General features: G+C 41.6%; 1 protein-coding gene across 1 annotated transcript in view; it reads left to right on the top strand.

The window, feature by feature from the left end:
• esama (endothelial cell adhesion molecule a) overlaps nt 1-13,361 on the top strand; it is a 77,944-nt gene that overhangs the window by 641 nt on the left and 63,942 nt on the right. The window lies entirely within an intron of this gene.

Genomic DNA, 13,361 nt, shown 5'->3' with positions numbered 1-13,361 from the left:
ATTTTCATCCACTGTACCAGCAAATCAAAGCAGAAGCATAGGCTATCTCTGTGAGTGTTTTCAACATTTTTTTTGCCCATTTTTAGCACACTTAAAAAAAAAATATGTGAAGTGTATTTCTCAGATGAATGGTATTGAAACATGATTCACTCTCGCCTAATAACTAATGAGGAAATAACAGGGATGCTCTGCTCCTGGGACTTTTCTCCTGGATGTGTGTCAGAGGATGGATGGGCTGGGTTTAAAAAGCTGAAACACCTGTTTGTTTCTCACAGGATTTAAAACAAGTGTGTTACACATGATTATGTCTTCCAGGGGGGGAAATAATCCCTTTATAGCTGCTGCAACATTGGCTCAGCTGTCACTCTCTCTAGCAATGTATTAAACTCCTACTTCCACTATAGCTGTACAGTGCAAGCAGCCTACTTTCCCCCTGCCGCCTCTTGGATTTACAAATTGGGGCATGGTGCAGCTGAACGGGTAATTTGCAAATGTTTTAAAGGAATGAGAAGTTCTTAATGATTCATCAGGTAAAATATGAACAGCGTTATCCAGAGGGGAGCATCATTTTACACTTTTACAGGAAACGATTATTGCCGTTTGTCATGATTTTTCAAAAGATAGGTTAGTGAGATAGTTGTTATCTTGAGAGAAGTGTGTGGGGCAGAAACCGAGCTCTTATGAAGGCCCATGCTTCTGATTTGACAGAATAGCATCCTTAAATAGCAACAAGGCATTGCTGTGAGTTCATATTCACTGGTCATGCATTTTCAAATCCTCATTTTATCATTCCTCTTGTCTTAACTCTCAGCATCAACAGAAACTACTTTTTTTAATGGCAGTTTATGTAAATAGTTCAGAGTATCTGTTAATATTGTGTAGTTGTTTTTTTTCAATAATTAGTTCATAAACCTTGGTTTGACTGGTTTATAACTGAACCCAGCCATCACGCGCCGCGCTGTCACATCCCGCGCCATACACCACCACGAGTAGATTCTCAACCTGTGGGAAACACCGTGTGAATGCCTCTAACACTCAGTTTGAACTCAGACTTCTCCCACTGAGCATCCTGCTCTCATATGTGAAAACCAGGAGATATCCTTTTAAGATAGGGAAAGTCTCTGCTTCAGGTGAGTGCGTATTAACTCCAACAGACAGGCCCGTGGTGACTGTCATTTGGCCTGTGAGACATGAAAGCGAGCAGGAGCTTCACATTTTGCCTGAATTTGATCTCAGCTGCCCGAAGCCTGTTTGTGCTTTTCGGCACTGTTGCCAAAACAATCACATGCGCTGACACAGGCAATCCCAGGCTCACTTGTGACACCCAGAGGGAGCCGTGTTACCTGAGAAATGCTACCATTCTACCACACAGACCCCTGTGATGACATTTAGAGCTGCAAAGATGGATCGATTAGTTGTCAACTAGCTGATTTCAGTTAATCTGGCTGATTAGACCTCTGCTTAAGTTGAAGTGGGCCAGAGCTTATGCCGCGTTCCAAGCAACCTGTAACCCGTGTTTTTTACAACCTTCTACCTGTGAAAGTGCCCTGGAATGGCAGTCAAACTCGTAACTTACTCCCCGTGAACTCGTACCAGATCGTTGTACTCCCAGTTACAGTTTTTGACGTCACACACACATAAACAACAATGGTGACCCCTGTTGATGCTGTACATACGCTGGTGGTTAACGGTGAGAAATAGAAATAAATAGACATAAGTAGGAAACGTAAAGTAATTCCGCACATTGTAATCAAAACAATACACATACGATTGTGTACTACTACAGGTTATGTTTATTAAATGAAGCCCAAAATATGTCGCAGACTAGAAATTGCTAGTATCAGCTAGCGCTAGCTAACATCAACATTAGGTAGCCACTAGCTAACGTTAACGTTAGGTAGCCTAACCCTAACCCAGCCAACGGCACAATGTTTAGCTAGCTAGCCAGCTTTGACGGTGTGCCAAATGTCATTATTTTTATCATCAGATGCACAAATCTGCTGTACATAAACGTAACTAAACCGACTTTCACTCAATCACAGTTTACCTGGATGATGGGCTTTGTCGTGACTTTGCCTGGAACGCTACCAAGTCGTGAGTCATGACTTGAAGTCGTAACTTACGGGCTAAAAATTGTGTCTGGAACGCAGCATTAGATATGAACTTATTAGGTCACAAATCTTTTCTACCAATAAGAATGGTAAAGCTGTCATTTGTCCCGCCCTAACTGGTGCAACAAAGTTAACAAGTGACTCAGGAAGATGTCAATCAATCAGTCTATACGCACCCACACAGTCTTGGGAAGAGGTCTAATCAGCCAGGTTAACTATCAACACCTGTGTGGGTGTTCAGGGCCTTTAAATGTGAGTAATTTCTAGTTTCTTCACTCCTCTGTGACCGTAAACTGAATATCTTTAAGACCTTTAAGGACGTCATCTTGGGCTTTGGGAATCACTGTAGGGCTGCACAATTATGAAAAAAAAAAATCATAATCAGGATTATTAAACACGATTACTCATTAACTTTTGGAAAACTGTCACAATTTTTGAATTTAAAAAACCATGAAACAGTGAAACAAATGAACAGTGGAAACACCTTGAACTGCAAAATTTCCCTTTCTACTTTTCTCGTTTGAACTTTTTTTTGTTTCATTCAGAACACAAGACACAAGTAAGAGTTCACTTGCAAAACGTAACGTGCAAAATAATGGCTTTTCTCGATTACTCTGTTATTGTGATCGCTAGGAGCCAAGATCGTAATCACGATTACAAGTTTGATTAATAGCACAGCCCTAAACCACTGATCGATATTTTTTCACCATTTTCTGACCGATGGACCGAACAACAAATGGATTAATCGAGAAAACAATCGACAGATTGATCGACATTGAAAACAATCCTTAGTTTCAGCCCTAAGGACATAATGGTTCAGACACCTTTAAGGCATTCCGAGCAGGGATTAGTGAGGGACGTGGAGTTTTAGCAGCAGGCTGTGATTCATTGTCACAGTACATGGGGACAATACAACCACAGTGGCTGACCTTGCCCTCCACATTGGACTCACCATCAATCGCCCTGCAGGTGTGTCCTGAAAACACGGAGTGGTTAAGACTTAGACAGGAAGTGGTCATGAATAGCAGCCTGCGGCAACAGGAAAGCCGAGCGCTCCCCAAGTCCCTGATGCAGGCGAGTGTGTTGGAGCAGGAAGTGGGCGAACATCCTCCCAACCAACAACAAAGATAGGAGCTCATTTGGTGTTTCAGTCAGAAATCACAGCAGTGGAGAATGCAAGCCAACGTCAGAAGAGAGCAATGAGTGATTGTGGTCACGTCAAGAAAAAAAGCCAAATTCAGAGCTCCACTGACTTTGATCTGTTTGATTCACTCGACTGCAGGGCTGAACGATGAATCACTTTCAAATCGAGATTTGAAAGAATGCGATTAGCTAATCGTGAAGGCAGCGATTAATCAAATGTGCAATATTCAGTTAAATGTTTGTAACATTTGGTTTAACATTTTATATTCCTCTGTTTATTTTATTTACTTTCTTTTTTTAAAGATAAATGCTGGAATAATGTTGCATATCAGTGGATTTTTTTATTTACTTTTTATGACTTTATTTAACATGATGGTAGAAGGTGCCATATGTAGATGCCGCTGTTGAACTGGGTCATATCAGACATTTCAGTTCACAGGATAGTACTGATATTGTTTTTTTATTATTATAACTTTAGCTTTGTGATAACACTCATTGCTGGCAGTTCCTATCTATGTTCTCATCCTTGCATAATAATATAGAGCAGTTTTGATGGTGTCTCGTGTTATAACGCTCCATGACATGTTTGATCTGTTACACAGTGAATATTGAACTTTAGCTAAACTTAAAAAAAAAATGCAAATCGAACAATAGGTTCAGCCCTACTGAGAAGAGTTTTGGCCGCGTGTGTGTGTGTGTGTGTGTGTGTGTGTGTGTGTGTGTGTGTGTGTGTGTGTGTACCGCTTTGGTCATTTTTTAAGCAAAATTACCAAACATTTAATCATTAGGTTTACAAATGTGACGGCGTATTGCGGCCACTGTAGGTAAAAAAACAAATGGAGGAGTCGGGGAGTGGGGGTAATATACTGAGAAAAAACTCATTACCATTATCAATTAACTAGATTAAAGTCTTAAATTTACGGAAAAAAAAATGTTATTCTCTAAGATGATGAAGTCATACATGTAGTTCCTGATGCACAAACGCTATCACCTTATCCAAACCATGTGGATTTCTCCTGAATAGGCCTCATACACGGCAGTGTCTCTTCAGAGTCTGGATGCTTATGATGATATGGTGATTCTATCATTAAAGGTCCTATGGCATGAAAATTTCACTTTATGAGGTTTTTTAGCATTAATATGAGTTCTCCCAGCCTGCCTATGTTCCCCCATTCACCTTTGAGAAAATGAAAGCTCAGATGGGCCGATCTGGAATCTTCCCTTTATGACGTCATAAGGGGAAAGGTTACCCCCCCTTTCTCTGCTTTGCCCGCCCAGAGAATTTGGCCCACCCATGAGAAAGAGAAAGACATCATGGCTTTCAAACAAGCAAAGTGGCAGTTGGTCAAGGCCACACCCCCACCCTCCACCTTGCCCCCCCCTCTCTCCTCCTCAATAGCATTTAAAGCTACAGACACAGAAATGGCACATCCTAAGGAAAGCTCATTGTGGGACTGGCTCTAGTGGCTGTAATTCTGCACCAAGGCTGAATTTCAGGAAAGAGACTTCAGATACAGTATTAGGGGACCACTAAGGTCTATATAAAAGAGACTTCAGATACAGTATTAGGGGACCACTAAGGTCTATATAAAAGAGACTTCAGATACAGTATTAGGGGACCACTGAGGTCTATATAAAAGAGACTTCAGATACAGTATTGGGGGACCACTAAGGCCTATATAAAAGAGACTTCAGATACAGTATTAGGGGACCACTGAGGCCTATATAAAAGAGACTTCAGATACAGTATTAGGGGACCACTAAGGTCTATATAAAAGAGACTTCAGATACAGTATTAGGGGACCACTAAGGTCTATATAAAAGAGACTTCAGATACAGTATTAGGGGACCACTGAGGTCTATATAAAAGAGACTTCAGATACAGTATTGGGGGACCACTAAGGTCTATATAAAAGAGACTTCAGATACAGTATTGGGGGACCACTAAGGCCTATATAAAAGAGACTTCAGATACAGTATTAGGGGACCACTGAGGCCTATATAAAAGAGACTTCAGATACAGTATTAGGGGACCACTAAGGCCTATATAAAAGAGACTTCAGATACAGTATTAGGGGACCACTAAGGCCTATATAAAAGAGACTTCAGATACAGTATTAGGGGACCACTAAGGCCTATATAAAAGAGACTTCAGATACAGTATTAGGGGACCACTAGGCCTATATAAAAGAGACTTCAGATACAGTATTAAGGGACCACTAAGGCCTATATAAAAGAGACTTCAGATACAGTATTAGGGGACCACTAGGCCTATATAAAAGAGACTTCAGATACAGTATTAGGGGACCACTAGGCCTATCTAAAAGCATCCAGAAAGCAGCATGTCATAGGACCTTTTAAGATGACAGATTAGGTGGTTAAGTCATCTGTACAGTAGTGAGGGTTTTATTAGTGGAAGTGTCAGGAAAACTCTATACTCTATACTCTATATGGACAGCCTGATTAGGAACACAGAACTATTCAGTCACTACTCAGAGCCAAGTCAAATTGTAAGTAAGCTGGTATGTTTGCCAGGGCAATAGTAGAATAGTTTGAGCAATTGCATCGACACTTGGTTCCCCCAAGTAGAAATCTGGACAACCCAAATGTGTACTATTTTTAGATGTTCCCAGCTCCAATAGGATGGACAGTGGGCAGTGGAAACATCTGACAGTGGGCAGTGGAAACATCTGACAGTGGGCAGTGGAAACATCTACATTTTTATTTTTATTCTTGGCATTAGCACTGTGTTTAGTTGTGTGTGTGTGTGTGTGTGTGTGTGTGTGTGTGTGTGTGATGTTGAAGCTGGGCCAGTTGTCCATGAACAACGGTGTATAAGCCATGCCTTATCTCTTGACCAACAGTTGTACAATTACTCTTCTATTCTGGACATGCCATCTGGCAAAGGAACATCTTCATTTGTTTTCCAGGTGGGTCCCACATTGGACTTTACTTATTTAACAAGGTCAATCCGTACAGGCTTCAAAGGCTCCATTGGGATGGGGGGAGAAGAAGAAAGCTGTGCTGCCACTGCTGATTTTCTGTGGCAACTCTCCGTGATTTAAAGAAGGGAATGAGAGGGTTGCGAGCGTTATTTTTAACTTCATGTATTATTTTAACACGGGGCCAGTTTGGGCCTTGATCCTTCCCCCATGATAACATAACATGCCTTAAAGCTTGGCATACTGACATACTGTGTATATATATGACAATATGACAACATTGGTTTGTTTCCTGTTTCACTCCCTATTGTTACCCTGACGACACTTCATCCCGAAATATATTACATGCCCCCCTGAGACTGCCGAATGGAGGGCCGTGGAATGCAGTTCGCCCAACTTACAACTATAGCCTTATCTCTAATTGCCTATTTCTTAGAATAATACCAAATGGATGTGCGGCAAAGCCCCTTTCCACTTTGAGTCGGGATTACAGCAGTTTGAAGGCTGCCGTCCTCATGTACGTGCCCCCAGCAACTGGTGCAATTTTGATTTGAGGAAGAAGATTGAGGGATTTATCGCTACATGCATAATGACACAGAAATACAACAGTGCACTTTTTCCGAGCAAGTGTGCCAATGCCTCTTGTAATCCCAAGGATTTATTCTGTGTACCGAGGCCCCGGAGAACAAGAACCTGAAGGGAGATTAGATTTGTCTCTCTTAGTGTCTTTTAGCATCCCTTTGTAGTCATTTTGTGTTTCTGTGTCAGTCTGCATATTTTTGTAGTCTTTTTGTCTCTTTGTAGTCATTTTGTGTTCTTTGGTAGTTATTTTGCACCTCCTTGCGGTCGTTTGCTACTGTTTGTGTTGTTTTGCATCTCTGGGTAGTCATTGTGCGTAGGGCTGCACGATATGAGTAAATTATCTAATTGCGATTATTTTTGACTGATATTGCGATTGCGATATGATTCACGATATTGGAGGGAATGATCATTTTTCTATCATTATTTCCATTTTTGTTGAATGATTATAGTGTGATTTGTGCGAGGATCTGTACTTTTCTTTAGTCTGTAGGATAGGATTTGTAGGCCGGGACATCTCTGCAGCACCACAAGACTTCATTCAGAATGCATTGACACATTGTTTGCTTTTAACCAGTATTGCGCCCCCTTTGCGATATGGATATTGCATTAGTCCATATTGCGATTTCGATAAAATTTCGATTAATTGTACAGCCCTAATTATGCGTGTCTTTGTGGTCATGTTGCTTCTTTTGTGGTCATTTTGTATCTGTTTCTGGTTGTTTGATTACATTTCCAATAGGGAACATTAAAGGTGCAGTAAGCCATGCTGCGCAAAGATTGTTGTTATTTGATCTCAACTGCCAAACAAATACAACCCCCCCCCTTTAGAAGCTCCGCCTCCTCCGATTCACAGACAGATAACTACTGGCCAGCCAGCACATTCACATGTTGCCCCCCCACCATCAACTTGCTGATTGGCTGGAATAGTGTTTTGTGGCTCGTTCGCTTCTTTCCATTTGTTTTTCTATATCGATTTCCATTTATATTAACACCAGATTTTTTTTTCAGCGCACACAGAACATAGACCGTGAGGAGATATTCGCTGAATTTGATTAAAAAAAAGTGTATTGGATTAACATCACTTACTGTACCTTCAACAGTCACTTCATGCAGAGGCTCTGGCATATATTGATACCTCAATCTTAGCTTGATTCCAAAAATACTGCAATTAGGCCTGGGGTCGGGTAAACACCTTCATCTAATTATATTACCTTAATTAAAGTCACATTCACAGGATTAATGCTGTGATTAAAAAATGTGGAGCACTGCAGAATTAGCAGTGTATTTTAAAGTCTGCTTTGACCCGTGAAGAGCATGTTCAGGGCAGGCTCACCATTAGAGGTTTGACAAGTTGCAACTCCTGCCCCACATTCACCGAGTCGTTTTCAAATGTGGGAATGAGGCCTAGGAGTACCATAAGTAGTAGCTTGTTGCTTTCAGATGTGTCGATGTGTCGTTGTCACTCGGGAATCGAAATGGAAATAAGGATTTGTGAATTCTCCTCCCAGTGAGAGCAGCGATTAGATGGCTGCGTGCAGGCAAAGATAGACAGGGAGAAGCAGTGTCTCGGTGCGGGGTTGTCCATTTCCTGGCCTGTCTCTGATGTCCCATCTCCATCTGTGGACGCAGAAGGAAGAAGGTCTCGTCTCAGGGGTCATGAGAAAGGCACTGGGCGACTTTCCCAACGTTCGGCCCTGGCCTGAGGACTCTTAAAGGCACAGACACACACGCACTTTATTACTTCATCTTTCTCTTCCTCTTCCCTCTGTCTCTCTTTCTGTCCCTCCCCATCCTCCAACACCCTACACACATGGGCGTAGTGGCCTACCCTGAGTGATTGATGGCTGCAACTTGATAGGAATCTCTGGTGGACAGTAAAACATGGTTTTGTGTGTTGTTTTGCATATGGGCTGCATTAGACAGAGTTATGCCCAGCTGATGTTTGCTTGTAGCCCTTTAAGTGTTTCCCTCAGCAAGGCATTATGTTTATTATGTAAATAAATACAAGCCATGTAGTATATTCATAGAGGCATTATCATGATTTTGGTCTGCTTTGCCCCAAGTCATAATAATGGCATGTGCTGCTGAATCACACACACAATACAAGACTGCAGAGTCAGCCTCGAAGTCAACACTTAATTTGGGGTTGCCTGTGACGCTACTGTAGCCGGGCTTTGACAGTACACTGGCTAATGACTATTTACAGCCAAGAGAGCCACAGGGTGCTTCTCAGGGGGCTCTTAAGACCAGTCTCAAAAATTATTTAATTGATATGTTATTGTAAAAGGTTATTATAGGGCATTAGGCACATGGGAATGATCCCAACTACTTTGTAAAATTGAAGGAAAAGCGGTTGGAAGTCTTTCTGAAATGTGAACTTGTGAGGATAAGTTACCAGAGATGTTGATGTTTGTATTTTAGCAGAATACTGAAAGCAGCAGAAAGGCAGAACTGAGTAGACTTTGAGTGTACGGTTTATGTATCGCAAGTACTATCGTTATTTTAAAGGTACTTTATTGTACCTCATACACATACATGTAGCGGAATTCATTCTCTGCATTTAACCCATCCCTCAAGGTAGCAGTGGGCAGCCAATCACAGTGCCCAGGGACCAACTCGCCTTGATCAAGGAACTGACTGGAGAACCTAGTACATGTTTTTTGATGGTGGGGGGGAAATCGGAGCACCCGAAGGAAACCCACGCAAACATGAGGAGAACATACAGACATACAGAAAGGCCCTGAACAACCTGGATTCGAACCCAGAATCTTCTTGCTGTGAGAACACAGTGCTAACCATTGGGCCACCATGCTGCCCTATTGTAATATTCAACAATGTTATTGCATATTTTCCTCATATCGTGCAGCCCTAGCGTGTAATGTGAAAGGAGTCAGATTTAGTGATGAGCCTACAGAGAATGACAGCTTCATAGTGAGCTTCAGCTCACTAGCTGTCTGTCACTCATAACGCCGTTTTTGGCCACAGCAGGCAGCTGTTTTCAGTGAAAAAGCTCTAACAGCCCACTATACACTAACTGCTCAGCAGCAAACAGCAGACAGACAGAGACGAGCTGTAAACACTGTGGAGCATTTAGCAGCTAAAGAGACAGATATTTCCCTCAGGAGCTGGTGGAGACCGAATACAGAACGAAAAGAGAGTGAATCAGGTTCCACAAACACGCCAACACACCTTTCAAAATAAAGGTCTTAGCATAATTCATCAAGTTTGCAGGATTGCATAATGCTCTGTTCATATTTTAGCACAACACCAACAGAGCCATTACTACACTGAGATGAGTCAAGCAGAAGCAATCCGTTCCCCCCCCCCCCCCCCCATCTACTACAAAAACAACATGCTTAATGCACATTTGATTACATTACATTTGACACATTACAGTCATTTAGCAGACATTTCCTTCTCTTTATCATGCCACTCAATCAGAAACTGGCTTTGTGCTGTTTGGTTTAAAAAAATAAATACAACAGCCAGAAGTAGTTGGTTCAGGGTCCACGTTGTTATGGATGTTTTATTTAGTGTACAACTGATTTCCGTAACCTCCGACATTATGTTAAACATTGTCTGTTTGTTGAAAGCTGTGTAATTTCAAAATGTCTGCTGTGAAAACAAAATCCCCCGTTGCTGTTAACTAATGAGTTGTGAAAGGGTCTCCTAAGGTCAGGGTGTGCACGGAGTCCACAGTTACAAAAACTGGGAATATAAGATTGCTAAAGGCTACGGTACACGGCAGTCTTGCCTCGCAGTTGGCCAAGACCAAACCACTGCTGTGAGCGAACGCAGCTTGCTCCCGGTGCCGCTGACAGATGTTGCAAGCAGCGGTCAACAACAACCACAGCCACATATCCTTCTAAAATTGTCCTTCAAAAAAAAGTTAATAAAGCTGTGGACAGACGGGAATTGAGGGCATGGGCTTAGACAAGATAGGCTGTGTTATATTATTCTTACTTGGAGGTACTTAGGTGGGGGTGGGGGGTCTAGAGGCTGATGCACTTACGACTTCAGGGACATTGACATAATCCGGGTTTTCTTCTTGAAGTGTTTGGGAAGCTCATACTCACACTCCGCCAATCAACTATCCAATTTCTTCCCATTTCCCTCCTTTTAAGGGAGCTGTTCTTTGAGATGAGATCATTGACATGGCGTGGACTTAACATTAAAGGGACAGTTCGCCACTAGGGCTGCACAATATATTGTTTTTTATCGTTGCGATATCAACTGGCACAGTAAACACAACGTGAAAGGCTGCGACATATCTCGAAAGACACTCAGAGATTTAATGTGTTAGTTGAAAGAAAATATGAGTAGAAAACTGCACTTTCAAATGTAACTGTCATTCTTCTTTTAGTGCTGCCTTTAACCTTCAATTCAATGTCCAATTTGTTCAATGAAAGAATGTTGGACACGATTTTCTTTTCGTTTGTTTTAAATTCAAGCATTTGTTGTTTTTTAGCAGAATACTGAAAGCAGCAGAACTGAGTACACTTTAGTATCTCATTATTTATTTATCTCAAGTAATATCGTTATCACGGTATTCAACGTTATAACATTAAGAGCTGGAACCATTCCAAATGTTGCTGTACAATTAATTGTCTCCGAAATAATTGTGATTAACAATATAATTGTCTCTTTCAGTCAAATTTACAAAGTGTTTATTTATTTGTTACTTTTTAAAACAAAGTTTTGAATGAATCCCAGGATCCATCTTTTGGTCATATATCACTGTCATGTGACCCAGATAATGTAATAACACAAAAACACAGCCTATGAAGTAAACCACGCCTCTGTATTATCATAAAACATTGCATATTTTCTTAAACTAACATAAAGTAGAACATTTATCATAATCAATAAAAAACAAAGAACCAATAATCATAATAAATAAATATAATTATAATGTGGCATATCTACACAAAATCAATTACCATCCACAGTCACCCCGAGGACCTTAGCAAATGTTAGCAATTAATTGCAGTTAAACCAAGAAACGGTGGTTACGTAAAAAAACATTGCACACTTTTCCTCATATCGTGCAGCCCTATTTGCCACTGTTTATGTCGATATCCAATCACGGTTAATGGTCATTGTAGTCAATCCTCAGGGCGTGCTATATTGACCGAGAAAAGCCCAGTTCTCCTGCTCACAGAGCCGTGCCGGCAGTGCCTACATGTACCAAGATGCATTGCGTGCAAGCTACTGATGATGCCCAGCCAAAACATACTGTAGCCAAGGGTTATTGTGAGTTGCGCCTACACTCATGCAGGTATAAATAAAAATACAGAGGCTCCGGCATCTGAACCAGCCTGAACCAAGACAGCAACAACCATAAATGATAAATGTACAAATGTATAAATGTACACTGGGGATGCTGGGGACGCCGGGGATGCTGGTGATGCTGGGGACGCCGGGGATGCTGGTTATGCTGGGGACGCCGGGGATGCTGGTGATGCTGGGGACGCCGGGGATGCTGGGGATGCTGGGGACGCCGGGGATGCTGGGTATGCTGGGGACGCCGGGGATGCTGGAGACTGTCCCACTCCCCACCACTTTGTGAAATGATAGCTTTTTGTCCCCATCACGTTTTAAAAGCAAATTTGTTAAATATGTTCCGAAAAATAGAACACACAAAGCACACATACAGTCTGTGGAATATGTTTTGAATGTGCAGAAAGTTTTGAACATGAGCAGAAATCTTGCTGAAACACACTTTGAGCTTTTTAAATCCAGGGGTTTATAAATGAATTCAAATGCATTAATGTATCATTGATGTGAACAGGCACATTTAAAAAGGTCACTGCCCCAAACATAAGACACAAAAGAGGAGGGGTAAATCATGCCTACATGTGTGTTGACTCAGAGAGCGAGTAACATTAAATGAGAAAAGATCTACAGGAGAATATTATACTTTTATATTTTGAAATGTCACCCGCTGCGTGAATGAAGTGTTTTCCTTTACATAAATGAAGACGTTTCCACCATACGTTTTAGCATTTCTGCTGCCATAGACGTTTGTCATTTCAGCCGGCGCTGAGCGCTGCTGTCGCCGGCTGAAATGAAAATCGAGCTGAATGTTTTGCACACTGGTCTTTGCAATGAGAACGAGAGAGGACAGATAAATGATTTCATGACAGATTTGCTACCATCTGAGCATAGTGAATCCATGTATTTTACCAATCCGAGCGTCAGAACTCGGCTCACACCGGTGCCCCCAAATAATCTTTCATAATAACACTTGCACTGTAGAGCCCGGCCGTCATAAAGGGAAGCAGCTTCACAACAGCAACACAACACAACAGAGATCTGATTTATTTTAGCTGAAACCAATCCGTTAAAATATCCCCCATCGGCCTCAACACTGATAATTAGGATCGACCTGGGACGTCTGTGCTGATGCTCGTTTTCCCTGCAGCTTAATAAGCCTAATATTATATTTCATAAAAAGGTTTAGGTTACTTCTTTAGTTAGTCACAACAAAGTAACCACTGTGAGGATAAGGATAAGGGTTATATTAGGTGGAAAAACATTTATCCTGGTTGCAATGTCTCACAGTCAGCACGACTCGTGGTCA

The sequence above is a fragment of the Sander vitreus genome, chromosome 13 (genome assembly GCF_031162955.1).
Source record: "Sander vitreus isolate 19-12246 chromosome 13, sanVit1, whole genome shotgun sequence".
Lineage (NCBI taxonomy): Eukaryota > Metazoa > Chordata > Actinopteri > Perciformes > Percidae > Sander > Sander vitreus.
Note: the sequence above shows the minus strand (reverse complement) of the source record. Positions and strands in the feature narration are given on the sequence as shown.